The following is a 27,718-nucleotide window of genomic DNA, read 5'->3' as shown; positions in this document are numbered from 1 at the left end:
GTGTGAGTCTTGCAATTCTTTTTTTAAAATACGAAGATCACCAATAGTCATCATGTGATATATTTAGATGTTGATGCAAGATGGACTACAGAGCAAACCTAGGTTAGCATAATCGCAATTTAGGCTCAATAGTGCAGGACTGAGTTGGTTATGGTAAAAAACAAATGATCAATGCTGTAGGCCTAATCTGCTTATTATGAATACTTTCAATAATGGCAACATGCCTGATGTATTTTCTGTGCAAAGCATATGTTAAAGGCAACCTGAAATGAAGGGTGGATTGTTACTGCATTGTGATAAAGCCTGAGAATAGGTATTTTGTTTCCTGGAATGTCCCAGATTACTGTATTGGGCAAGAGTTTCAGTATTGGTTAATCCCTCTAACAAACTCTGCGTGCAAAAGATTGTCTCTGTGGTAATCCTTTTTAGGACAGTAGAACAAAACTGGCAATAGTTGCAAACCAAAGATAAAGGCTACAGCCCTGATTGGTTCCTTGTCCAACATTATGTCAGATGCCATCAGTTTGATCTTTTGTATTATGAACAGTCACTACAAAGGCAGCATGCCTGACATTTATTGTGAAAAGCACATATTAAAGCCTAAAGTTTGATAGTACTCTGTGTAAACATCTGTAGACAAGCATGTTGTAATGATGGAATCTCACAGACTACCATAGTAGGCTAAGGATTTGGTGTAGATCCCCCCATGGCAGACCCTGGTGGTGGATGATTTGAGCTGTGAGAATCCTTGTTAGGTCCTCTGTGTACGGGCTGCACATTGTTTTGCTGCCTATAAATTTCAATATATGTGTAACTGTTTGTATACCTGATGATTACATTTTGAGAACACTTCTCAATACAGTAGATCTTTACAGGTAGACTTTTGTTACACTATGTTAAAGACAGTAGACATGAATTGTGGTATATCGGATCTCACAGATTAAAGTAATAAACTAGGGGGTTTGATGTTGGACACCCCCTATGACAAATCCTGGAGAGTAGAATATTTTCAATTTGGATATCATTTTTACATACTTGTCATTTTATGAATGTTTCCTTGATTGTGGTCGTATGGGAAATCTAATGTGCCATATTATAGACCTGAGTTTGATATGGCGATAAGCCAATAACAACAGCTACTGGCTTGATTGGCTCATTGGCAGAAGTTGCATCAAATGTTATAAGTATGATCTGTTCAATATGAAAAACTTACAAAAAAGTCAGTAGGCCTGACTTTTTTTGTGTGAAAAGCATTAATTAAACCCTATAGATCTTTAAGGATGAAATGGTATTACTGGTATTATTTTACATGCGGCAGGCAAGGGCTTTGGTAATGGCTAACCCCTCTGACAAACCCTGGAGGTAGAAGATTTTCACTTTGAAAATCCCTGTGAATCTTAGTGGGGCTTGAATATTGTTAAGCCAACTACAACTTTATCAATATTGACAATTTTATGACCTCACACCAGATGATTGCCTGTGGGAAAGCCAATATGCAATACAGTAGGCCTGAGTTGGCTATGGTGATGACAGTAAAAAAAGGCTGTAGGTATATTTGTTTATTTGGAGAAGTTTTTACAAAGGCCATGGTTCTGATCTGTATATTCTGAAACGGTACAACAAAGGCAGTAAACCAGACTTATTTATTATGAAAAATCTACATTACAGTCAATTATCCTCGAACGATGGATTGATATTACATTTTCTAACATGAATTATGATAGATTACAATAGTGACCAAGAGGTAAGGTGTTGGGCATTTTTATGAAAAACTCTCTGGTGCAATATTTGTACTGTGATAATGCTATGTAGGTCTTCTTAGGAGCAACTCTAGTTTTTGCCAAATTGACTTTGAACTTTTGTGCATTTAAAGACTAAGGCCCTCATTATGACTCTGTTGGTCGGTGGAGAAGTGGTGGTATTACCGCCAACAGGCTGGCAGAAGAAAAAAATTGAATTAAGACCATGGCGGTTACCGCCATGGTCATCCGCCAATTCTCCATTCCGACCGCTGGGCTGGAGGCTTGGGTCTCGGCCATCACAAGACCGCCGGCGGTATCACGACCCTGCAGACCGCCATGGATTTCATGGGGTTGGGATCCGCCCTGAAATCCATGGCGGTAAGCACTATCACTGCCAGGGATTTCCTTCCCTGGCACTGATAGGGGTTGGGGTGTGGGAGACCTCTGAGTCCTCCCCCGACACCCCGCACCCCCCTGCCACCCACCAAAGGTGGTAGGACCCCCCTCCCCACCCCTACCCCCAACATTGCTACACAGACACACACCCTACACGCATGCAGACACCACCAACACACATACCCGCACACATACCAACAAACATGCCAACAGACACACAGTCATACATGCACACCCCCATACAGACATACACGCACACATCCATACAGACATACATACAGACATGCACACATTTCCAAACACACGGCACCCCCTGCATGCATACACGCACTCACACACCCCCTCTACATACTCACACGCACACCTCCATGCACGCACACAACACACATCCCCCCACACCCCACTAACGGACAATCAACTTACCTGGTCCGTTGATCCTCCGGGAGGGGACAGGATCCATTGGGACTGCTCCGCTGCCAGCACCCCGTCACCAGAACACCGCCACGCCGAATAACACGGAACGTGATTCGGTGGGCGGTGTTCTGATGACGGGCAGTGGAGGTGGAGCAACCTCCACTTCCCCGCCGACCGCCAGTATGGTTGCTGGCGGGTCTCCGTCCGAAAAAGACTGCTGAGGTTGTAATGACCACCTATATTCTCGATAGCTTCTTTTGGGAAAGCTGATGCTCAATATAGCAGGCCTAAAGTGGTTATTATAATAAACCAATGATAAAGGCAAGAGGTAGAATGGTTTCTATGAACAAGCTTTTCAGGTCTGATCTGTTTATTATGAAATGTTATGACAAAGGCAGTAGGCTTGACATATTGAGAAAACAGATGCTAACCTCAATGGACCTTTAAGGGTAGTTTGAATTTACTTTGTGCCTAGGCCCTCATCAGGCATTTTGTTGCAGGTAATCTCACATTTTGCTGTGGTTGGCAAGGATCCTCTCTGACAGACCCTGAATTTAGAAGATTTGCACTGTTGGAATCTTTGTTTTGCCAACTGTAGTGCTGTGCATATTTACAATGTAATGACTGTGCACCTTATGGGTGCTTTGAATGAACGTTTATGCCCTGTATTGCAGGCATATGTGAATTATGATGTGAAGCCAACTTTAAAGGCTATAGGCCTGATTGGCTAATTGAGAAAAGCTATGTCAAATACTGAGGTCTGAGCTGTTTAGTATGAAAAATTACAGCAGACTGTAGGCCTATGTTACGTATTATTAAAAATATATATTAAAGTCTACAGGCCTTAAAGGGTGGATTGTTATTGCACCATGTTAAAGACTGTAGATTGTTTTTTTGTTACATGGAATCTCACAGTTCACCTTAGTAGTTAAGGGTTTTGGTGTTTGTTACCCACTTTTGCAAACCTGGAGTAGAAATTATGCACTGTGATAATCCTTGCTCGATTCTGTTAGGATGAACTGACAGGTTTAGTGGTTTGCCCACCCTTAAAACAGATCAATGCCTTAAAAAGGGACATATAGATACATGTACATAGAGGGCCTTTAGAACGACCCTGTTATGCCATTAGTCTGTTAAAATGTAATTTACATTCTGCTTCTGCCTGTGACAGTAAAAAGCATTGATAATAATCAGCCACTTCAGCCAATAACTCTATTTTCCTGTGTGTGATTGTGAGAAATTGGGTTATTGGCTGTGGGGGATGAAGCCCTCTTTAAGCAACAACCACAATCCTTGTCAGGGTGAATTTTTTAAAATTAAAATGAAAATAGCACCTAAAAGATCGAAGCACCAACCGCAGACATCTAGTAGCACGAGATCAGAGCAAAGTCAAAAGTTATGGTCGACTGTGATGGAGTGTGTTTTGTATACACAAGGTGGATTGGGCCCAGTATCTGCTTGCTTTTGAAAGGATTTCTGAGAAATAGCCCTGAGAAAGTAAAGTTCAGCAGACAACACAGCTGGTGCTGTTCGAGGTGGATACGTCGTTGTCGGCGAGCCATTGGACAAAGTTGCAGTGAAGATTTCTATGTTCAGACTTAGGGTCTGGTTTCGATCTTGGCAGGATCGGTCCCACTGCCATTTTTCTATTGGGTAACCTGTCTGCCGACTAGGCTGTCTGCCTGCTTTATTTAGATGCTGGCAGGGGAAAGTTTGTTGGTGAACTGCCATCACCCCCATAATTTTCCACCCACGTTGACGGCGTCATAAGCAAAATCGTCTGGCAGCGGGACCACAGCCAGTTTTACCTGTTACAATCGGAATTGTCTTTGTACATTAGCTCTGGACTCATGAATTTTTAAAAAATACTTGCAAGAAATAGTACAATGGTGCCCAATGCATGTGTGTAATGTTGTAGTTTAAGAAATTTTACGAAACACACCTCTATATTTTATTTACATTTACTAATTTGGTCCAAACTACCTTCCTGCTAATGGACTCATAAACAAAAAGTCACATTAATACCAAATTCGAAAATGTGTCCATGCAGGTGTGTTTAATAATTTTTTCTAAACTATCAAACAGACACATAAACTTTACACATTTTTGTAACTTCATGAATCTTATAAAAATACATTAATTGCACTACACAATGCAATAGGTGGGTTTACACAAAATGTCTTGTGCATTTTCTGTTAATCATTACATTTCATTGAACTTAAAAGGGTTTTTTCATGTTTAACACGTGTTTATTATTAACACTTATCATTGTTAAATAAACATATCCGCATTCACAAGTTACAAAAATATAAACATGTTTAAATTTGGTGTGTCCTTTATCATGATGAATGCTTGCACCAAAGCGAACATGTCCATTGCAAATGTTCATCACTAATGTATGCAATATACAAATACGTCAAAATAAAACCTATTTTTGTCACTGTCTGTCACTAATTAAATTAAGTTCATGTTACTCACATTTGCATTAATAACATTTTCATTAATCAATTACTTATAATTAAAATATAATGTCAGAACAAACTTTGTGAAAATAAATGATAATTTATTCAACAAATGACATACTTCTCTCAGAATAAAAGTAATAAAAAAATAATCACTGTTCATAAAATATTGAGCTTCACAATTTGTATTTCTGGCACTGAACTTGTCCCCTAATGACACTGCCAAGGACAGCCTCCTCAGTAAGGGGCTTCTAGTCGGCAGAGCGGGCACCTCAATGATCTTTCTTGGGAGGGGTGGGTTTTGGTTTCGGGTCAGGGACAGGTACGCAGTAAAAGTGGGTGGAGGAGAAAGGGGAGAATGGGTTACAGAGGATGGGATTTTGGGAGGTAGAGGAAGCTGGAGTGGGTTTTGTGTGTCTGTCTGTTTTGCAAGTGCATGTGGATTTGGTGTATGTGGTGTATGTTTGGATGTGTGTTTCTTTGAAGGTGTGCAATGTTGTGGTGCTTGTTGGGGGACTGGTGCATGTGGGTGGTGTGGTGGTGCATGTGTCTGTGGTGGTGGATGTTGTGGTTGTGGATTTGGTGGGTGTGATGGTGGTACTCCTGCGTGTGGTGGTTGTAGTGGTTGTTTTGGTGCTTGTGGGTGTAGTGTCAGTTGGATGGGTGTATGTTTGTATTTTTTTGAAGGTGTGTGGTGTCCGGGTGAATGTGTGCATTTGTATTTGGTGGGTGTTGGTGTGTGTTCTTTTCTGTAGTGTGTTTGTATGAGCATGCTATTGAGATAGTTAGTGTGGTGTGGCTGTGGTGCATGTGTCTGTATATGTTGTAGATGCATGTGTGTCTAGTGTATGTTTGAATGTGTGTGGGGGTTTTAGCTGTTTTGTATTCATGTGATTGTGAGTGTGGGTTTGGTGGGTGTTGTTTTGCATGTAGGTGTGTGTGTGAGAGAATGTGTGTGTATGGAAGAGTGTGATGTTGTGGTGGAAGTTGTGGTGCTTGTTGGTGTGCGGGTGGTTCTGGGTGGTGTGCTGGTGCATGTGTCTGTGGTGGTGGATGTTGTGGTTGTGGATTTGGTGGGTGTGTTGGTGGTACTTGTGGGTGTGGTGGTTGTTGTAGTAGTTGTTGTGGTGCTTATGGGTGTTGTGTCAGTTAGATTGATGTATGTTTGTGTTTCTTTGTGTGTTTATGTGTGGGTGTTGTTGTGCTTCTTTTGCCTGTTGGAGTGGGTGCATACAAAGAAGTGAGTGTGCTTGTGGTTAGGGTGAGCGTTTGGGTTGTGGAAGGGACCTGAGTAGAGGCACAAGGTTGGCCCGGTTGAGGGGCTGCAGTTATTGCGGAGGCTATTTTTCCTAGCAATCTCTGCATGCCAGACAATGAACTATGAATGGCGTCCAGAAATGCAATGGGAACTAAGTCCCTGGATGCCATTCCCAATTACTGTCTGGCTTACAATGATGCTGCGTAAGAGGTCAATAGCCTCTTTACTGAGTGCAGCCAAGGGGATGGGGTGGGGAATTTACCTGTTGCAAAGGAGATCCCAGTCCTTTTAGTGGGGTGTGTTTGGTCAATGGGGGTGGAGCAAGAGGGAGGGTAGAGATGGGAATCTGGGTGGCAGACAAATATGCAGATGGAACAGGTCCTTTAGGGTCCACCATCTCTAGAGACAGGTCGCTTGTGGAGGCCTCCGAAGAAGATTTTCAGCTGGTGGCCTGCGTGCCAATGCCCTCATCTTCCATGCCTCTGTGTCTCGGTACAATGCAATGTTTCTCCACCATCACACAATGGCCAGCTGCTTCCCCGCCTTCTGGGAAAATGTCTCCTTCGCCTGCTCCTGAAGGTGCTGAAAAGACACATCCAACATTTTTATTATATCTGTGCAAAATCGAAATGATCACAAGGTTATTTTACGAAAATTTCCTAATTTCAATTTTTCACCTGCTTCAAGGCTGTAAAACTTAGGTATACATTACCATTACCCCATGCACATAAGAAACATATTATGGACCGATTTGTTCACAATTCTTTTAATTACCATCATTAGTCCCATTTCATTTTTAGATCATTTCTCTTAAAAACTTCAATTTTGCATGGAATTGTTTAACACCTCTGAATGGTACAGGTTGTTTGTTTTGAATAGTGAACTCATGTCACAAAAAATAAATATCTAGCAAGAAACCTTTGTACCATGTTCGTGTCCATCTGCATAAGTCCCTATCCATAACTCCTTTGTTTCAACATTGATTTATCATTAGACGTAACAAAAGGCACAAAAGTGTTGTTTGGGGTACAGGTAACTGTCACCAATATGTACACATTCCAGTCTGTTTCAATTAATAATGTTTGCCTACTAAATTAAATTTTGTTGAAACAGACTGGCTTGCATGCACATTTGTAAAGGAGTAGGGCTTCATGCCAATCTGCAACTGTTAACATGAACTGACTTGAATTTTGCAGTGAAAACATATTTATGAAATGTTTTTGCTAAGAAATGTTGCCATTGTGCTTATGTTCCTAGTCATCTTGGATCAGATGCTCAATATTGTTTGGTCATTATACCAACTCACCAATGGGAAGTCAGAAACATCCTCGGTATCATAAGTGCATTGAATGTTGCCTGTAATAGGGCAAACATAACCGCCTCACAATTGTGACGGAGCATTACACCTGACAGAGTCATCAATTGTGGCCTGTTTGGTACAACTGTCCCACATAACATAGACAAAATACAGGTACCTCTTTTTTCTTAGGTAGGCATGTGTCTGCCCCAAAAAGTCCTTTGGTGATGTTAAGGAATCTAGTGGCAACCTTTAACACAAATCAATACACATTATCATACACCTTGTGCAAAACGTACACCTTCCAGAACTCTTCTTGTGTGTTGGATGTGTGTCAATCTTTAGGTTGCTGACATAAATTATTGCTGTAACAAAAATCAATCAATCAGGAATTTGTAAAGCGTGCACTACTTACCCGTGAGGGTCTCAAGGTGCTGAGGTGGGGGAAGGAAGGAGGTGCTGCTACTGCTCGGACAGCCATGGTCTTGAGAAGTTTCCTGAAGGTAAGGAGGTCTTTGGTCTGACGCAGGTGGGTGGGAAGAGTGTTCCACGTTTTGGCGGTGAGGTGCAAGAATTATCTACCGCCGGTTGTAGTTCTGCGGATGCGTGGGATGGTTGCGAGGGCGAGGGCGGCAAGACGGAGATGCCAGGATAGAGTGTAGAAGGAGAGCTGTCTGCTGAGGTATTCTGGTCCGGTGTTGTGTAGTGCTTTGTGAGCATGGGTGAGGAGTTTGAAGGTGATTCTCTTGTTGACTGGGAGCCAGTGCAGGTTTCTCAGGTGGTCTGTAATGTGGCTGTGATGGGGGATGTCCAGGATGAGACGTGCGGAGGTGTTCTGGATGCGTTGCAGCCTCTTGAAGAGTTTGGCCATGGTTCCTGCGTAGAGGGCATTGCCATAGTCCAGTTTGCTGCTTACGAGGGCTTGGGTGACTGTTCTCGGTGGGTAGCCATTTGTAGATCTTTCGGAGCATGCAGAGAGTGTTGAAGCAGAAGGAGGAGATGGCGTTGACTTGCTGGGTCGTGGATAATGAGGAGTCCAAGATGAATCCTAGGTTGCGAGTGGCAGGCAACCAGGAGTCATCCCATGCAGAGGGGGTGGAGCCGAAGATGAGGACTTCCGTCTTGTCGGAATTGAGTTTGAGGCAACTGCTCTTCATCCATTCCGCGATGGCCTTCATTCCTTCGTGGAGGTAGGTCTTGGCGGAGTCCTTGGTGAGGGAGAGAATCAGCTGGGTGTCGTCGGCATATGAGATAATGTTGAGGTTGTGGGATCGGGCGATGTTAGCGAGCGGGGAACATGTAGACATTGAAGAGGTTTGGGCTGAGGGACAAGCCCTGGGATACGCCGCAGATGGTTTCAGTGGCCTCTGAGCGAAATGGGTGGAAGCGGACTCTCTGGGTTCTGCCAGTGAGATAGGAGGTGACCCAGTCCAGGGCTCTGTCGCGGATTCCAGCATTGCTGAGGCATGAGCGTAGTGTGTGGTGGCAGGCGGTGTCAAACGCGGCGGAGAGGTCCAGGATGATGAGGGCTGTGGTTTTGCCGTTGTCCAGTATGGTTCTGATGTCGTCGGTGGCAGCAATGAGGGTGGTTTCGGTACTGTGGATGCTGAGGAATCCAGATTGGGGATGGTCCAGGGTGCAGTTCTTCTCGAGGAAGCGGGTTAGTTGTCTGTTGACAGCCTTCTTGATTACTTTTGCTGGGAAGGGGAGCAGGGAGTGTGGTGATCTCAGCGTGTTTACAGTTCTCCGGTGAAGGTGGCGGACTCGAAGGAGCTATTGATGATCTTCTGTAGTTGGGGTGCGATGACGGAGCTTGCTTTGTTGAGGCTGTGGTGAGGGCAGGGATCAGATGGAGAGCCAGAGTGGATGGTGTTCATGATTTCGATGGTGTCGTTGTCATTGACGGGGCTCCATGAGAGCAGGAGGTTGGTTTGAGGTGAATCTGTGGTGTTGGTGGTTGCCGGGTGGGGTCTTGGTGCTGAAGCTGTCATGGATGTCTGCAATCTTGCGATGGAAGTAGGAGGCTAGGGAGACGCAGAGGTCTTGGGAAGGTGGGATGTGGTTGGCGTTGGAGCTGGGGTTGGAGAATTCCTTCACAACGTTGAAGAGCTCCTTGTGGCTGTGTGCGTTGTTGATTCGGTCTTTGAAGGTGGTTCTCTTGGCGGCTCGGATGAGCAGTAGGTTTCTGCGGATGGCGTTTTGGAAGTGAACTAACGATCAAGAATTCAGAAAATAACTTGGCCCCTTGAGGCAGCTATTGGGCTCTCAACTGTCCATCAAGGTCTGGATAGAACACTACAAGTATACAGGCCATTAGGGGGGTCAGGGTGCAGTGCATGTACTTCCCACATTGGGAGGACTGGCCGAGCTGGACTTCACATGACTTTCAGATCCAGCATCGTACGTCCTCCCACGTCTTGGAGCAATGTATGCTATGCCACTTGTATACCTTCAGGGTCCACACCTTCTTGGTGATGGCTTTCCGGATCACCTTTTTCTGATGGGCGTCACCTGTATGGATATGAAAAAAGGAAGACAAAATGTTTTGTGAGGTTTTGTTTGTCTGCATTGCTGTAACACAATTTTGTGAAATCTATCAAAAGTATTTCTAAAATGTTAGCACAGATTATTTTCTAAAATGTATTATTTCTAAGGAAATACTAATTTGTAATGACCTGTTGAGTAGCCTCATTACTTTTAATATGCTCATTTTACAAATCCGGGCCACAAACATCATCTAGCCCAGGGGTCTGAAACATTTCCTATAGTGAGAGCTACTTCTGATCAGTACAGATCATTGTGAGCTACTGAAAGCTAAACACCCTGTACATTATTAACACACACACCCACGCCCAGCTTCACTGGCTTAATGCCTTATGTTTTTAGAGCCAGATACTATGGTTAGAACCACGTACCATGACCAAGGTCAGTATGGAAGGGCTTTCATGTGTGTCAGTAAGAGCACAGGTTTTGGTGATGTATGAACAAGTGTGTGTAGGAATGGGACATATTTGTATGGGTGAATGTCACATTGTCTCGTAGGCTTTTATTATTCTAATGAGACCACTGGATTTGAGCGGCAGAATCATCTGCGATATGGGGGACTGAGTCTGACCCACTACAGGTGACACCTGTCGGCCTAATCCGGGTTTTGCTCTGGCTAACTAGCAGTGCCTCTTCTCTACCCAAGGGCAGGGATGATTGGGCAGCCGAGCGCATGACACAATGATTCCTCAGGGAAATCGTGGTCACTCAGATCTCATTCGTTTCTCTCAGTTACATTACTTGCAGCACAGGACATACCTTTACCCATATGTAGCACCATTACTTGTATAATACATACAGATACTGGTGAGCCTGATGTGTGCATGCCCTCTTACCTGATAGGCATTGAGGTTGCTGTGGAGGAAGTACACAAAGCTATACGCTGTCGTTCCTGTTTAAATCATTCACACAATTGAACCCCAAATGATGATTTATTGAGTCCAACCTGCAAGTCATCTGCTGAAAATATTGCTCCTGTCCTTTTTGTCTGTCCGGGATATGCTATCCCTCGACAAAAAAGTATTAAACCTATACGTAGAACTCTGAAGACCGGTAGCAGTTTCATGGCACTTGGAATCCTTAGGTCTGATCTGAATGTCCTATGGGCATGTGCTACTGCTAAATTCCTAAGGTAGACTTGGACTATTAGAGCTAAATTTTACTAGGATGCACTATGGAATGTTAGCTTTATATTCTTTCTGGGTCTTTGAGTAATTTTTAGATGTATTTTGATGTATGCCTACCAATAACACCTTTGGTCCCCTTGAATATGTTTACTTCCTGCTTATGCCATCTTAAGGGGGTCAAATTTGTTGCTTTACCGAGTTATGGAACTTTACCCTGGTATGATGCGATGCCCTGGTTCTCATACTTGGATGTATTTGGTTTTTACTTATTTATTGATGAATGAGTTTTATTTGAACTTTTATGACTAATCATCGAATAAAGCTTATTGAAAAAAACCTGTTATCCGCAGTAGTCCCATGTGCAAGGCCTCGGGACCTTATAGAGCACCCATGGACTTATACAAGCTAAAGATGACCCTTTGGGAACCCATCCTAACAAATTATTCCAACTTAGCCTGCCAACATGCCTGCCCAAGTTGTGGTGTTAGGTGATAATAGTCCTCATTTCTAAAAAAGGGAATAGGGCCTCCTCTGGTATAGGCCAGTATCCCTTTTGGATTGCACAGTGCGGATTATTGGAAGGGTTGTACTAGATTCAATTTTGTCATGGGTCTTGGATAACCATATTATCTCTGACATCCAATGTGGCATCAGACCATGGTGTGGGTACCCAGGAGCAATACCTCAACCTTTATTTTCTTATTAATACATATTCTGTGGCCATAGATGGTTCATTTTTTCTTGCTTTCATGGATCTGGCTTGCACTTTTGATAGCGGTGTTAGATTCAAACAATGGGGAGTTTTAGAATCTGTGGGGCTTGATCCCGGTCTGGTGTCTTTATGCACTCTCCATTACGATTTGATTGTCAGACACAGGTAGAATGGTGAGGGCTATGAGAGTTTTGGTCTTGGATGCAGTGTCTGGCAGGGCTGCGTCCTTGCTCCAATCTTGTTTTTTTGCACATCGATGGTCTGGAGGCAGCTCTGACGATCACCGGTGGGGACACGCTGACTGTGAAGGGTTGGCATTTCCCTGTACTCCTGTATGTCCATGAGGCTGTCCTAATGTCCCAAAAGCCGAATGGCCTTCAGGTTCTGTTGAACGTTTTTGCGGATTTTATGAATAGCTTGGTCTGAACACAAAGCTTACCAAAATGTTTGTTATGCCTTGTGGTCTGAAGAATTTGCAATTGCTCTGTTTTGAACTGCAGGGATCACCCCTTGCTAGAACTCATAAATTCCCCTATTTGTGGGTTACTTTTGACTCACAAGGGCTTTGGACCCCATGCCTGAAATAGGGATGCCTTAAGTTCTGGAAATCGGTTGGGTTTCTTTCAGTTTGGCCTTAAAGATATGTAGCAAATCCATAGCAGCCCTTGTTGACATCTATAATAGGAAGTGTGTGCCAGCCCTCACGTATAGTGCTGACTTGTAGTAGGGGTTTAAAGCCATTAAAGGACTACTGACAGAGGAAAAAGAGAGCCTGCAGACGTGTCCTTGGTGTACTGCCAGAAACACCAACCTATGCCATCTAGAAGGAGTTGGGCCTATTGTATGTAGGCCACATCATTAAATTGCCCCCCCGATGTTATGGTGTTTGATATAGCATAACATGGATGCCTCCCTGAATAGGGTTATCATCTTGGATTGACTCGCTTGGGACAAGGGTCTCCGTATTTCGTGGCTTAGGTATGTAAAGGACTTGTATAACAAGCTTGGCAGACCTAAAATCTTCTTCTCGTCTGGCGATATTGCAGAGAGAGGCAAAAGCTGGTTAAAATTTTATTTTATTAATCTCATGAAAAAGGAAGCATCGGTGTCCAAGCGGGTAAGCCTACTAACAGATAGAATCTGTTGTTATGGTCCGGAGAGGCAGGAATAGGGTTCTCCTTACCAGATTAAGACTGGGCCAGATTAGATGTCACCTTTCCTTCCCTCTAGGCCAGTTTGACCCGAAGGAAATTTTGGCCTACTCGTGAGATGTAAACTCATTGTAAATCTTGCTGCATTTTGTAGTTTTTGTGTAGGTGTTATTATAGCTTAACCAGAGAGTTTTTAATTCCACTTCTAAGGATCACCTAACATACTCAACATATACCTGCTCTATTGTATTTACAGTTGCTTCCTACTCCTGAGGTTTATTTTGGTGTGGCCAGCTTTCTGAAACATGTATTACAGTATAGCATTCTATTACAATGTGTAATGTTAATTAATTATCCTCTTTTATCTTAATTGATGTGTATATATAATTAATTAATCACTTTCATATATAATAGTTTATTCCTTTTCTCATTTCCCTTCCTGAAGTCACAGTTGGTACATTCCTTTGGTTGAGGATTGCAGCTTGCCTTAGAAGGCTGTGTTCCTTTATTCTAATCTGTAGAGAATAGTGGGAGAGCTGAATGGAAGTGGAGAGGGGAGACACAAAATAAAGACCTCTACTTTGCTTCACTTTGTGGCGTCTTTATAACATTGGCAACGAGAACGAGGATGCCGACATATTCCTTATTGTTTTAATTGGCTATATTTATTTTGCTAACTGTGATTGCAGTCTGGTTATGGAAGTGGATCTCCTGTGAAGGGCTGCAATTGCTTACCTATGCACTTTATAGTTGTTGATGTTCTTATGCCAGTTGGTTATGTTGAGCTGTTGGACACCAAGACTTTGAATCTGTTCATTTGATTCGCAGTCCTGGCTCAACATTTTGCACTTTGGCTTTTAAAACTATTGTATTGAACTAACAATTGATTTTTTTATTAACCTTATTGATGTATTTTAGTTATGTGTTTAATGTTTTAGGTGATTGTGCTATTATGATTTGTTACATTGTTTGTTACATGAACAGAAATAAAGTTGTAAAGAAAAAACATGTCTCTTTAAGAGCATTTCCTCTGCAAAATTAAGTGCTAAAATAATATGAGTATTTTCTTGTTTTCTGTTGGGCGTCAAGCAGACAAGGCCACAGTGGGATGTTATCTAACTCCCGGTGTTCCAGTTGTTGCTACATTTGTATGTTTTAATGTCCGTCAGTCACAAACCTATTCTGTGTATGTATTAATGAAAATCTGTTTCTCTCGAGAAAAATGATGCAAAAAGAAATGTTTCCATATCTTTGCAACTACTGTCCAGCAACAGCGTATTTGGAATTTGCCAAAACAATGGGTCCACAGATCTCAGTCGGAAGAGGATGTGCGCAAGATACATTTAATATAGTTTGGATTTACATAAAGGAATCAGAAGCAAGTTACCGCTTTCTAAGCTAACATTTTATGCAATTGCGATATCTAATGTTTTTTCATCGGATGTTCTTTCTTCACCTGATGTTGTTGTCCAATAGAAAGTGTTTAGTGATTTAAATTTAATGTTTCAGAATCATACATTTGGGGGTCATTGCTTTCTGGTTTTCAGAGACTTCACTTCGCATTCTTTATGACCTGTCACTTTGACATTTCATGCTTTACCAGTCAGTCTACTGACATTCTGGTGCTTTATTATTTTCTGAGTTTATTATGCCTGTTCAATGCTGAACTAATGGTATGATGGTTTAGTAATCTGATATGGATAGATGTTTCCTAAATTAATGTTACCAAATCTTTTGCATGAAGCCCAACATGCTAATGCTAATCTGAGGCTAGTGAGGTGTTTCCTCTATACTTATGATTTAATGTTGCTTTATTGCTGAACAAATATAAGTTATCTCTCTTGCTCAAATATTGATGTTATTAGTGTTTTTGCTATTGAAATTATCGTTCTTATTTTCTTTGTTCAAGCTAAGATTCCTTATGAGATTTGGACATCCTGTTATATTTCTTTACTTGTACCATTTGATGTTGAGATTCATTTTTATGACCTTAGCATTGTTAATAACGGGAAATAAGCATTTTAATTATTACTAAAGGTGTGGTTATTCATTGTCAAATGAGTCATGGTGCGTTCTTTACTGACTCGTTAGTGTGATTTGGATTGTTTATACTGTTGTGTTATGTGACACTTAACAATATTAATTTAAACGAGTCAAAAGGTTCATCGACCTCAAAGCGGTGTCCACTTACTATGATAAAATCGATAAGTCAAGGGCGCGCTAAGAGCTACAGCTCTCTCAAATAATTGAAAGATGACGCATAATGCCATACAAAATTAAAAAAATAAATTAATAGATGAATAAATTATATCACTAAAAGGAAACATGGTGACAAATTGCATGTACCTTCCCTGTACACAATGCACCTAATTACACCTACCTTATTTAGTCCATATTATTTTGTGATTCAATTCATATAATGCATATATGTATGTGCCAAATTAGCACAATTCTAATGAATATATATGAATAACCGACTGTGGTTATCTTGACACATATTCTTTGATGATTTAAACATCAATTGTTTATTTAAAAATATTGATTGTTTTGTCCTGTTTGTGTGTAGGTTCTGAAACATGCAGTGCTTATAGGAAACATTTTCAGCTTTAGAAATGCAGAGTAATTTTTTTTCATTAATGATAATCATAACAAGCATTGTGAAAGTCAATAAGTCTCGCCCACAAGAGCAATTGGCTTGGTCAGCATTTTGTACCCATGTTGTACAGCAGTGTGTCTGCTGTGCAGTATAGATAAATGGTGTCAAGGCTGACCACGTCCTAGAGCTTTTTTAAATTGCACCTCCCAAAGCAGCTGGGGGGCCGGGGACCGAAAGCAACAAGGATAGAGGAAGGACAGATTGTGGGTGGGGGGATAAAAAATTGCTTTGATGCAGCCAGCACTGACCACATCATATCGCTTTTAAAAATGTTGAAAATACCCCTGAAGCATCATGGAGGACGGGCCCACAGAGGGAAGGAGGGAACAAGGAGGCAGAGGAGGAGGTATGGAGGCAACGCAGATTGAGAGATGACATCACAGAGGGAGGGAAGTAAGGACGCCCGTGGGAAGCACACAGACAACTGAGTGTGTGTGGGTGGGCCTGGGGGCAAGGAGGCAGACAACAGAAGATGGGAGTGAGGAGCTGGTGCAAGCATGTGAAATATGGAGGGTCGAGGGGCTGGGGATAAGCACACAGACAAGGGAGGGACGGAGGGATAAGCTGGCAGCATGTGGGTGGACAATGGAGGATGGGAGGAGCTCTGGGCAACACATGAAAAATAAGTAAGCCTACAGAAGCTGACCAATAAGAAGCAAGCAAATGAGGGTGACAATTAACTCAACCAATGGGAAGCAATGGGTGACCTCTAAGCACCTAGTAAGATAACAAAAGGTCTTGCAAGTGCTGTCTTAGGTGCTCTCTTAGGCGAGTGCCAGAGACAATCATGTGCTGAGTTAGGCGAAACCTAAAGATGACTGCAAGAGACTTACTCTTCATTTATTAGCTTCATCATTGTGACACAACTAATACATTACTTCACATTGTCTTGTAAATCTACAGGGCTCTCTAGACCTATAGAGAGATCCTGCCTCCAGAACCCTGTGCAGGACTTCTTCTCCAACTCTGTGCATACACAGAAGCTGAGCCTCATTACCTATGAACAGGAAGAGATGTGTGCCCATCTAGCCCAAAGCTCTGTTTTCCTCAATCTTCCTTTCCGCTGTGTACCCTATGTGAATATTTTGATTGGGGAGAGTCAGTGTGAAAGGTCTGACTGCACAGTGTGTAAATATGTAAATATCCTCCACCCCTGCTGTCACTTTTGCAGTTTCCATATATATTGACGCAGGTGGAGATCATGGCTGGTATTGTTGATGGCATTCACATGAATGTTAGATTTTATCCTTGTACTACGAGTTCTTTTTCTAGTGATCATGATGATACCGGGAGTAACACAGCCCCCAGCTGCCCCTGCTGAGCACAAGGGCACTAAAACCCCTTCAGAGGGCTCCTATTCTGCCCACGGCCAATGAATATCTGTGAGACATGGGAGATTCAGGGGCCCCACTTCACATTGTACCGGAGGTGGTCGGGGGGGCTCCATCACTTTAACTTACACCACTACCCCTGTGATCCTGATCACTATTATTTATTGAGGTTTAATCAGTCCTTGTAATGACTTGTGTTTTACTCAGTGCTTAATTTGTGCTTGCTGTTTCCGGTGCTGAGTACCAGCACTTATTTTTGAGGGCCGCCGCTTATTCTTCAGTCTCAAGCATTTGCTGCGTGCAAAAGACACATAAGGTAAAGACGGAGGAAGAGAAAAACGAAAAAGCGTCACAAAGGGAGAAAGTAGAAAGCTGCAAGAGTGAGCTGAAGGGGCATGGAGTGGCTTTACATGGATTGAAGAGGCCCGCTATGGCTTCAGGAGTAGCCGCCTCAGTATTCCGAGTTCACACATTGAATTGCAGCAGCCGCGTGTTTTAAGAGGAGGCCTTTGGGCACCGGCACCTTTTTATTTACAAATGAAGCACTGGTTTTACTACTTATGACCAGTTGATACGTAAGTATTTTTCAGTTGTTTAGCTAGACTTTGCTCGGGTTGTTTTCAAGTGTTTTAAGACTGTGCTTATTTGAAGGTTTTGTATTATTCTTGAACCGTTTGAAAGGGGTTTTACACCATTGCGTGAAATAGAGGACGCATAATATGTTGGCAAAGGAGAGGACACTAGTCTCCTTTCCAGGTTTTTCTCTAGCTGTTCCTGTAACAGGCTACCAAAACGTCTAAATTTCTACTGGGTCTGTCCTCTTCTGCCCACTTTCCTTTCCTGCTATCACCTTCAGGGGTCTTCGTTGCCTTTTCTAACCTTATTTCCCAGCCAGGTGCTTAGGTCAGCACCTCACAATGCACTGTTGCTGACTCCAGAGAGATCGCAGTGTTTTCGAGGGTGGGATCTTTCCATCCACGTGTGGTTTTGCTCACTCCCTGCCTTTCCCTTTTCCCCTTCCTTTCTCTCTTCTTTTCGCCCATTATTCCTTTCTCTTCTGCCCCGCCAGGGCATAAACGTTCGGTCCAGACATCTGACATAACATTTGTTCTGTTAAATTATTGCATTTTTCTCTTTTCCATTTCTCTAATCTTTTTCTGTTATTTTGTAAATGTGCATTTGTTCCTTTGGTACATTTTTGTTACTTTTTTATCGAATCCTATTTTCTCCCTGTTTTTAATTTTCTTTATTTTTGCTTCCTCAAATTTCACTTCTCCGTTTTAAATGAACGCGACAGGCGCGTGGTGCTACATGCTAATGAGCATGGAGCTTGTGTAGCAGGGCGTGCATGTTTATTGTTTTGTTGTTTCCGGTGGAGTGGAATTCAGTTGCCACATTGTATTCATTCTTTTTGCTGTGTCTTGCTATATGTAAATCGTAGATACCCAGGTTGTAATGCTGTCTCTATTTTACCATTATGCAACAAGCATTTGCGTTGCGATAGGTCTCGCATTTGCTTGAATTAGAGCTATTGGTGTTGTAAATTCATAACTGAACTTTTCTTGTCACATAAATTGGTTAACTTTGCCTTATAATTTGGTCTTTTCCTGCCACATAATTTCAATGGCCTCACATATAACTAAATCACTTCCATTTGCTCTCTTCGTCTATCTGCAGCCAAAAATTAAAATGTTGTAATTTAGCATCCTAATTTAAATCTGCCATGCTAATTCTAGTAGAACAGCCCCTAGAGGACACCACAATGAATATAGGATTTGTAAGAAATATGGTCATGTAACCATATAGCTAGCCCCTAGACACCTTAACCACAAGAAAAGAAAATGTCAGAAACTAGCAGGACTACTGCAATAGAATTAAAGCCTTTAAAACATAAACTATTCCCAGCTGTAAAAAAAGCTGGATAAGGTCCATGAGAGCGCTTAAAATGACACTGAATGATGGGAGGGGTTATTATATTGCGGTACCCACTAACCTAATGTGGTGACCCAGAGATGATGTAGACTGAGTTATGAGCTAAAATGTTTTGTAAAATGAATGTTCTACAAAGCATTATGGGGAAAGTTTTTGTGCCTGTTACTATTGTAGTATGTTAAATGTAATGCTCAGATCAGCCCCTGAAGGATACAACAAAAAAGCACTTGTAAGAAACATGGTCATGTAATCATATAGTTAGCCACTAGAGGGTATAACCACATAAAAAGAGAACGACAAAAAGTAATGTAATGTACCCATATATTTAGCCCCTAATGGGCATAGTGCATTACACATTTTGAAGGCTAGCAGGCCTACTACAATGATATAACAAACAAGGCCCTTAGAACAAAATTACTGCCAGCTGTAAAACAAAAGCTCCAGCCATGAAAAAACTTAAAAAGTCACTGAATGGTGGGAAGGGTTATTATTGGGGTCCCCACTAACCTAGAATGGGGACACAGAGATGATGTAGGCAGGAAGAGCACATTGCTGTGAACATTTTGGTGGTGGTAACCATTGGCTTAGGGCCAACACAGGCTGGTTTATGAGCAACATTTTTTTCTAAAAGTAGTGGCCTGCAAAGCATTATGGGGCGAGTTTCCAGAGTGCAGTGAATATTGTAGTATCGTCTCTCCCACTGTGTTGGGAGAGACACTTTGAGGATTTCTGTGTTTTTTTTTGCATAAAGCATTTATCCATTACAAGTGTTTTTGTGAAGGGGAGAGACAAAAGAAATGACTTTGATTAGGTAACAGTGTGAACAATGTGACCAGAGCTTCAATACCACAGATGGAGTTCGGGCTGTTTGCTCTGTGAGTGCCATGGCTGCCATAAAGCACAAACGGGAGAGACAAAAGAAAAAAAGGCACTTGCATGCTCGATCTAAAAAAAAATATTTTGTGCATGCTAAAGTATATTGGCAATCGTGCAATAATCGATGGAACAGGGCCAGTCTGCAAGGCGGCAACAAAACTGCCCAAATGTGGAACAAATGTAAAGCATTTACCAATGACATCAAAGGGTTTTTGAAAGGCAAGCCCACGCATGAGTGAAAGTGATGGGCATGAGATGGTCGTGGTTAAAAGCTCACAGTATACTTAAAACATGTTGAAAAGGGCTTGTGCGCTCGACCTAAAAACTGCACTAACAATCATGGTCATAAAAGGTAGGCACAGATATAAAATTAAACTAGAGCCTATCATTCACCACAAAATCTGAAAATGCGTTAGGTTTGCGTGTATTGATAAATATGTAAGAAAGTCATGCCGTGTGTTTTTTTGCTTTTGCGTTAGTGGTAATACTTGATTAACTTCCATTCTACTTTTGGATATAATGCCATTTGGTTGAAGAGCCTACATTCACAAGTTGTCCTTATCAGTGCCTGTGCTTTTTTCCACTTTTCCCATTTTAGTATTTTTTGTCTAAATGTTTGTGTATAGTTTTCTTTCTCATTTCCTTTCATCTGTTTGTTTTATTTCGCTGGTTTTAGCTTCTTGTGCTATTTGCCTTTGTTCTATTTTCAGTCCTCTGGTATTGTGATGCAGCATTTCCTGCACAGTAGTTTCCTTTTGTTTTCAGTGTTTTTTCTTTGAAGTCCATCTTTAAATACCAAGAGGCTTTGAAGATGAATGTCCTAAAGACATACATATATAACTTATTTACACATAGGTTTATCCACGCTGTTTTTTAAGCAACCCGAGTGTCCTTGAACTCAAGGAAGCCTGTCTGCCTGAGTGGCCAACAATCTCTCAGATGCTCATGTTCACCTTAAATTTCCCGAAAAATTACCTCACAAATTCTGGAGTTTACCACACTGCTAATTGAACAACAACCTTAAAGGGAAAACAGCACTCATTTACAAGTCATTCTGCCAACAGTGGAATGCCTGATGCTGCACAATTAACACCTGACAATCCTCCCTTTCATCCACTGGCCTTCCTCCAGCTACTGTAAATCTACTGACATTAATCCCTAAAAACAAAAATATACATGAAAGTACAACAAATCCAAACTACTGATGATCTAACTCAAACTAAAAAAAAGCATCAAATGGGCTGTGGTTTGTGATGGAATCCTCAAGAATAGGGCCTAAGGTTATCAAACTGCAACAGCACTATGAGGCCATTCTAAAGGCAATATGTAACCATTCACGTTTCCGCAACATTACACAATACCGCACTAAAAAACACAACAGAGGCTGAACATCTGAGATGACTTAAAGTAAGCTTCTCCAATTATTAGCTCATAAGCTACTGGTAGCTCCCCATCTATTTGTAAGTAGCTCGCTTGTGTGCAACCCAGCCTACTCAATTAGAAGCCTTTTCTTGGTCGAATTAATATATGTATACCAAAATTGGGAGTGTATATTCAAGATGAAAATCTGTATGCTTTCAGAACTTGTTAGCTTCTATTTTGGGAAAAACTGCTGGATTTCTAAATATATTTGAAGCTGATTTTTAAGTGATAAATTATGTGGTGTTTGGGAGATTTATTACTATTATAGTTTCCTTGATGGCAGGGGCATTGCAGCTATAGCAGCTATGTATTACCCATGTTGGGGCATATGATTGCCAAAGCATGTTTACTTTACTGCAGGCAACCCTGTCTGATGCACTGAAGTGATGTTTACTAGCAATCTTGCATATAAAGTGCCACTAATGTAATCTTGTCTGATGTGGTTACTATTACAACACTCCTAATATTAAAAGTTTGGGATGATTTTCACTAAACACAAGTAGCTTATATTACAGAAAAAGCTGGAGACCCCTGGCTTATAGTTTTTGACCAAAGACCATACCTAGACAGCACAACATCTGACAACACAAAAATAAATAAAAAATAAAAAATACCCTGAAGGGATTGCTACAGGCTATCATTGCTGACATGTACATACAAATAAAATGGGTATAGCTGTAACTCATGCTCTAAGGTAACTCTAACTCATGCCCCCACCATGCACAGTTTTTTCATCAAATATTTTACTGCAAATATTACATTGATATCAACAATCATATTATCAAAGATGTCATGAGTGCTGTAATTTGTGGGGTAATTAGCAGCGTGTGGCGAGGGCATGAGATATAGCTACTTTAGGGTACAAGTTATAGTTACTTGAGATAACTGTAACTATAACAGGTGAATTGCTATAGTTTTCTACTTTAAAATGTGAGCCTTTCTATAACTTCCTTTTAACCTTTGTTTTTTAAGTGAGTATATATATATATACATATATATATATATATATATAGTTATAAATATATATATATATCATCTTAATCTACTGGCGGTTACCAGTAGGTAGTTATAGTTAGGACCTAGTATCTATAGAAAAAGTGTTTTTTAACTTGCCTATATTTTTGGCGTCAGTTGACGATTCTTCACTAAATTTGCCGAAAAAATTTGACACTCGTGTCAGCTGGTGTCTGTAAGTTTCAGTGTGATCTGTCAAGCGGGGACTGAGAAAAACGTGCTTTCTCCATGTTAATTGCCATAGGGATTTTGAATAGGAATAGTGCCCGAACCACTGGATGGAATTACACCATTTTTGGCAGAAAGATAGCTCTTGGTACAGAAAGTGCCCTTGTTGTTATTTGGTGTAAATCCATTCAGTAGTTTTTGAGATATTAAAGAAAAAACAAATTTGTATACATAGGGACACATTGGCCCTGCAAACCTTCCTGATCTCGTGCTGAGATCTGGTTGGCTGAACAAGGAGGTGATGGCAACCATCTTGGGACTCTGCTTCAGCTGAGTCTCTGAAAAAACCCCAACAAAAATAAGAAAAGGGGCCAGGGTAGGGACACCCTGACCCTATAGCTCTGGTGCTGGAGCCCCATAGGGACCCCCAGGGCACAAATTCATTTTTGCCACAAATTTGCGATGGAGTGCAAATCTGGAGAATGAAAACCAAAACAAACAAGCTCTGGCTCCTGTGCTTGTTTTTGATGAAGCTCACGGATGGGCCAGGTCCCGGGGACATGTAAAAAATGAGGAGGGGACGCACAGGCCCCCTTCCTAGGCTTGCTGACCTCCCCGGGGCCGAACATACAATCAAATACAGGAGGCGCCTGGCCCTCTGGAACTCTGGGGACTGCCACCTTCCAGGGGCAATACAGTAAAAGTAGTGTGTGCAGCCGCACCCCCCTCAGCCCTGGGACTGCCACCTCCCTGTGGCTTTAAATAAAATTAAGGGGGGCACATGGCCACCCTGCAGCCCTGGGGCCGCCTTTTCCCCAGGGCTTTAAACTAAAATGAATGCACCGGTGCCACCTGGCCTACTGTAGCCCTGGGGACTGCCATTCCCCTGGGGCTTTAAATATAATAAGGGGGTCTGTGCAGCCCCTGCCACAGCCCCAGGGACTGCCACCTCCCCGGTCTGAATTTGAAATAGGAAGGGGGTCCACTACCTCCCCAGGGCTAGTTCACATTGAAGGGGGTCCATGCGCCCCCCTGCACCCAAAGACCAAAATTTGGCTGTGGGGACTGCCACCACCCAGGGCTGGCTCCTGCTATGTCTCGGGGTACCCACCCCCGGGACATAGCTGTTTGCTTAGCTTGGTAGGAGCTAACACATTCCACCAAGAAAAAGCAAACAAAGTCTGCTTCCTGACAACTGGAGCTTTCAAACAGCTCCTGCTGGCAGAACACAGAGTTTTAATCTGTTTTCCAGGAACACGGATGAACACATTGCTCCCGCAAGCAGGGAGCTGCTACTTAAAGCATCTCTCTGCTCTTGGGAGCAATGCAGGCTCCTGTAGGACGTGGGGAGCTGGCTAGGACCACGGGCCCTTGAGGCTCCCCCTGCAGTCCTGTCACTCTCTCTCTCTTCCATCCCATAATGGGATGGAAGAGAGAGAGATTGCTATTGCTATTACAATGGTCTCTCCATACAATGACTTCAAAGAGTCAGACTAGCAAGATGCTTGATACTAATGTTGTAGGGATGTTTGAATGCAGAGCAGAACAGTGTCACCTTTGGCCTAATGGTCAAGGTCTTGTGTCGTCACTCAGTAGGTTGAAGGTTCAAATTCTAGTATCGCTTGGCAATGCGTTTGTTTATTTACAAGTGTTTTGATTGTTAAACCTTCCTAGTGATGGAACATTGATGTTTCTGTCCATTCACAGGCGTTGGGTTAACTGTCATAGGTATGTCTGGAAGCGTCACAATTGGGAGTCACCTATGGCTTAAAGATTAAGGACACAGACTCTCACACTGAAAGTTGAGGGTTCTACTCCATGTGTGTCTGTGGCTATTTTCCTTCTATAATTTCTTTTAAAATTCAAAGGTTTAAGGTTCTGACTCAAAGGTGATTTCACTCTTTTTAATTGACAAATACATTTTCTTTTCAGTTTGAACAGAAATATCTTATTCTAAGAATATCATTCATCAAAGCCTAAAAACTCTCTATCTCTATCTCTCTCCCTCTGACTCTTGTTCTCTCTCTTTCAGTTTCTCTCTTTCAATTTCTTTTGCCCACTCACACACACCCAGACCCTTACGCACCCACTCACAGATCCACTCAAACACAGAGGTACCCCCTCACAGATCCACTCTGACTCTGGGGCACACACTTGCAGACCCACTCAGACACTGACGCACCCACTCACAGACCTACTCAGACCATCACACATCCACTCGCAGCCCACCTCAGCCAATCACGCACACACTCACAGACCGATTCAGAACCTCACGCACCCACTCACAGATCCACTCAGACACTCATGCACCCACTCACAGACCCACTCAGACACTCATGCATCCACTCATTTACCCACTCAGACCCTCACTTATCCACTCGCAGACCCACTCAGACACTCATCCGTTCACTCACACACCCACTCAGACCTTCACCACCCAATCACAGACACACTCAGACACTGATGCACCCACTTAGAAACTGACGTACCCACTCACAGACCCACTCAGACCACCACACATCCACTCACATAACCACTCAGACCCTCACACACCCACTCACATAACCACTCAGACCCTCACACACCCATTCTCCCACCTAGACAGACACTCTCACACCCAGAGGCACTCTGTCACACCTATTCTCACACCCAGAGAGACAGACCCTTTGGCTTTGTGTGGCTCACAGTTGGGTGATCATAGGGGGTCGGCTGCAGGGCCTGGCCTGCAGAGGTGGTTGGATTAATGTATGGTAATTAAAGATACTTTATGTTAAAAAAAACATAGAAATTCAATGAAAAAACAAAGACTAGAGAGACATTATAGTTAGGAAATATAGGCCCTCATGACAACTCTGGCAGTCAGTAATAAAGCGCCGGTAATACCGCCAACAGGCCGTCGGAAAAAAAATGGAATCACGACCATGGCAGAAACCGCCAACTCAGAGAGCCACTTTAACACTCCGACCGCCACGGTGGTAGCAACAAACACCGCGGCGGTAACCGCCAACAGACAGACGGAAGACAATGTACCGCCCACATTATTACAAGGCACCAATCCGCCAGCTTTTCTGGGGCGGTACCAACGCCATCAAAAGCACACCGGAAACAGGAATTGGAAGGGAAACCACTCACCTCACGACTCCCAACGAGGAACCAGGACGCCATGGAGCCCGAGTTACAGGTCCTGCCCATGTTGGTTTACCTCCTCATCTACCAGGAACATCAAAGATGGCGGTGACGACCACGGTGAGTACTGCACCTAGCACACAGGAGAGGGGGAGGAAAAAGAGAGTGACACACACATGCAATACGCAACACTCCCACCCCCACCCTCACCCACAACACCATACACACAAACTCCTCCAATCACATCACAGGTACACCCCGTCACCCCCTGGAAGAACGCAAGGACCAAATAAAATGATTTTAACAAGTGTAATAATTGAAAATCCAGATAGGCCAAGAACTTTAAATGATCAGTATATACAAATATTTACAGCAAGTACACAAGTCTGTATACTGTTCTATTAAATGTCTGTGGACCAGAGGTCCCAAAAAGCATGGGCGAAGCCCACTCATGACACCTGCCTCAAAACGGAGAGAACACTGCAGGGACATCAGTTTGAAAAAAACACAGGCACCTCAGGAGGAAGGGATGGGGCACCTCAGCCGGATGATGGGACGACGTCACTGCTCCTCAAGGGGGCTCTATGCCCACTGCTTGTTCCTGGGGAGTACAAAGTCACAGTCTCTCTAGTGGGTGGTTTGCCCACTGCTTGGTCCTGGGCAGTACAATGCCACAGTCTCTCTAGTGGGTGGTTTGCCAAATGTTTGTTCCTGGGGAGTACAAAGCCACACTCTCTCAAGTGGGTGGTTTGCCCACTGCTTGGTCCTGGGGAGTGCATAGCCACAGTCTCTCTAGCGGATGCTGTTCTCCACAGGTTCTGGAGGGGGCTTTGTGCCCAGAGTGCTTCATCCTGCCAAGGATAGGGCTAGTGGATGCTGTTCTCCACTGGTTCTGGAGGGGGCATGGTGCCCAGTGATGCTGCACCTGGGGTGTGGCAGTTCCCATTTCCTCACCAGGGTGTCAGAGCCACAAGATTTTTAGGGAACGGGTAGCATGATACTCCATGGAGGCCGAGCCACACTCCAACCTGCGGCGACTTAGCCTGCGAACTGCTGGCAGTGCCAGAGCTGGTGGTGGTGCCTCATGTAGTGTGTGCAGGGTCCAGGACATCTCCTGCAGCCTCGGAAGGGTGCCCACTGGGGATGATGCTGGTGACTGTAGTAGAGGCAGCAGATGTGCAGGTGGTGGTGCAGGTGGTGGCTGTTCCACCGTACAAGTTGCTGGACTGTCTTGCAAAAGGGGTGACACCAGTCCCTCACCCGGAGGCTCCGTGCCCTGAGCTGACTTCCCTTTGCCCTTGTGTCCCTTCCTCACCTTGAAAGTCACTGCTGGGAACTTGGCACTGTCCTCTTTGGTTCTGGAAGAGGCCTTGCTGGGTGGTTGGTGCGGCTTTTCTCTTCGGCATGCTGGCCCTTCTTTACCTTGGCTGGTGGCAGAATAGGGTGGTCCTTGGCCTCACTAGGTGGCTGGTAGCTGGCTGGGGCAGGGACTGAGGTGCCTAGGGTGAAGGAGATGCCCACCCTCCTGGGTGAGCGGGCACGGGAAACATACTGAGAGGCTGCTGGGAGGGCGGTGCTGGTAGGAGGGTGGCAGCTGTACTTGTTGTTGCGGTGGGCACAGAGGTGGCCGCCACCGCAAGGGAGCTCCCATCAGAGGAGGAGGCGCTGTCGCTGGTGTATGCTCCTGTTCCTGTCGTGGAGCTTCCCTCGCCCTCCGTCCCACTGGTGCCTTCAGACTCCGTACATTCACCCTCCTGGGCCATGTGGGTTGCAGCTCCCTCCTTCCACTACTCCTCCACCAGATGATGCTAATGCACACAAGGACAGGGTGACAAGACAAAAAGGGGGGAAGACAGAGGAGACACATGGTCAATGCCAGCAACACCACTACCATTGGTGGACACAACACACAGGTAGCAGCCCTATGCACTAGCCCATGCACTAACAGTTCTTAGGAAAATCACCTGCCCATGGGGGACTATGCCTAAGCCCATTTGTTGCACACCTGGAACCCACAGGAGCCTGACTAGGTGTAGCTGGCCACTACCATTATTGGGGTTGGAGTGCCACAGAGCCTGCCTAACAAGGGA

This window comes from Pleurodeles waltl, chromosome 11 (genome assembly GCF_031143425.1).
Source record: "Pleurodeles waltl isolate 20211129_DDA chromosome 11, aPleWal1.hap1.20221129, whole genome shotgun sequence".
NCBI classification, from domain to species: domain Eukaryota; kingdom Metazoa; phylum Chordata; class Amphibia; order Caudata; family Salamandridae; genus Pleurodeles; species Pleurodeles waltl.
This window is presented reverse-complemented; position numbering follows the sequence as displayed.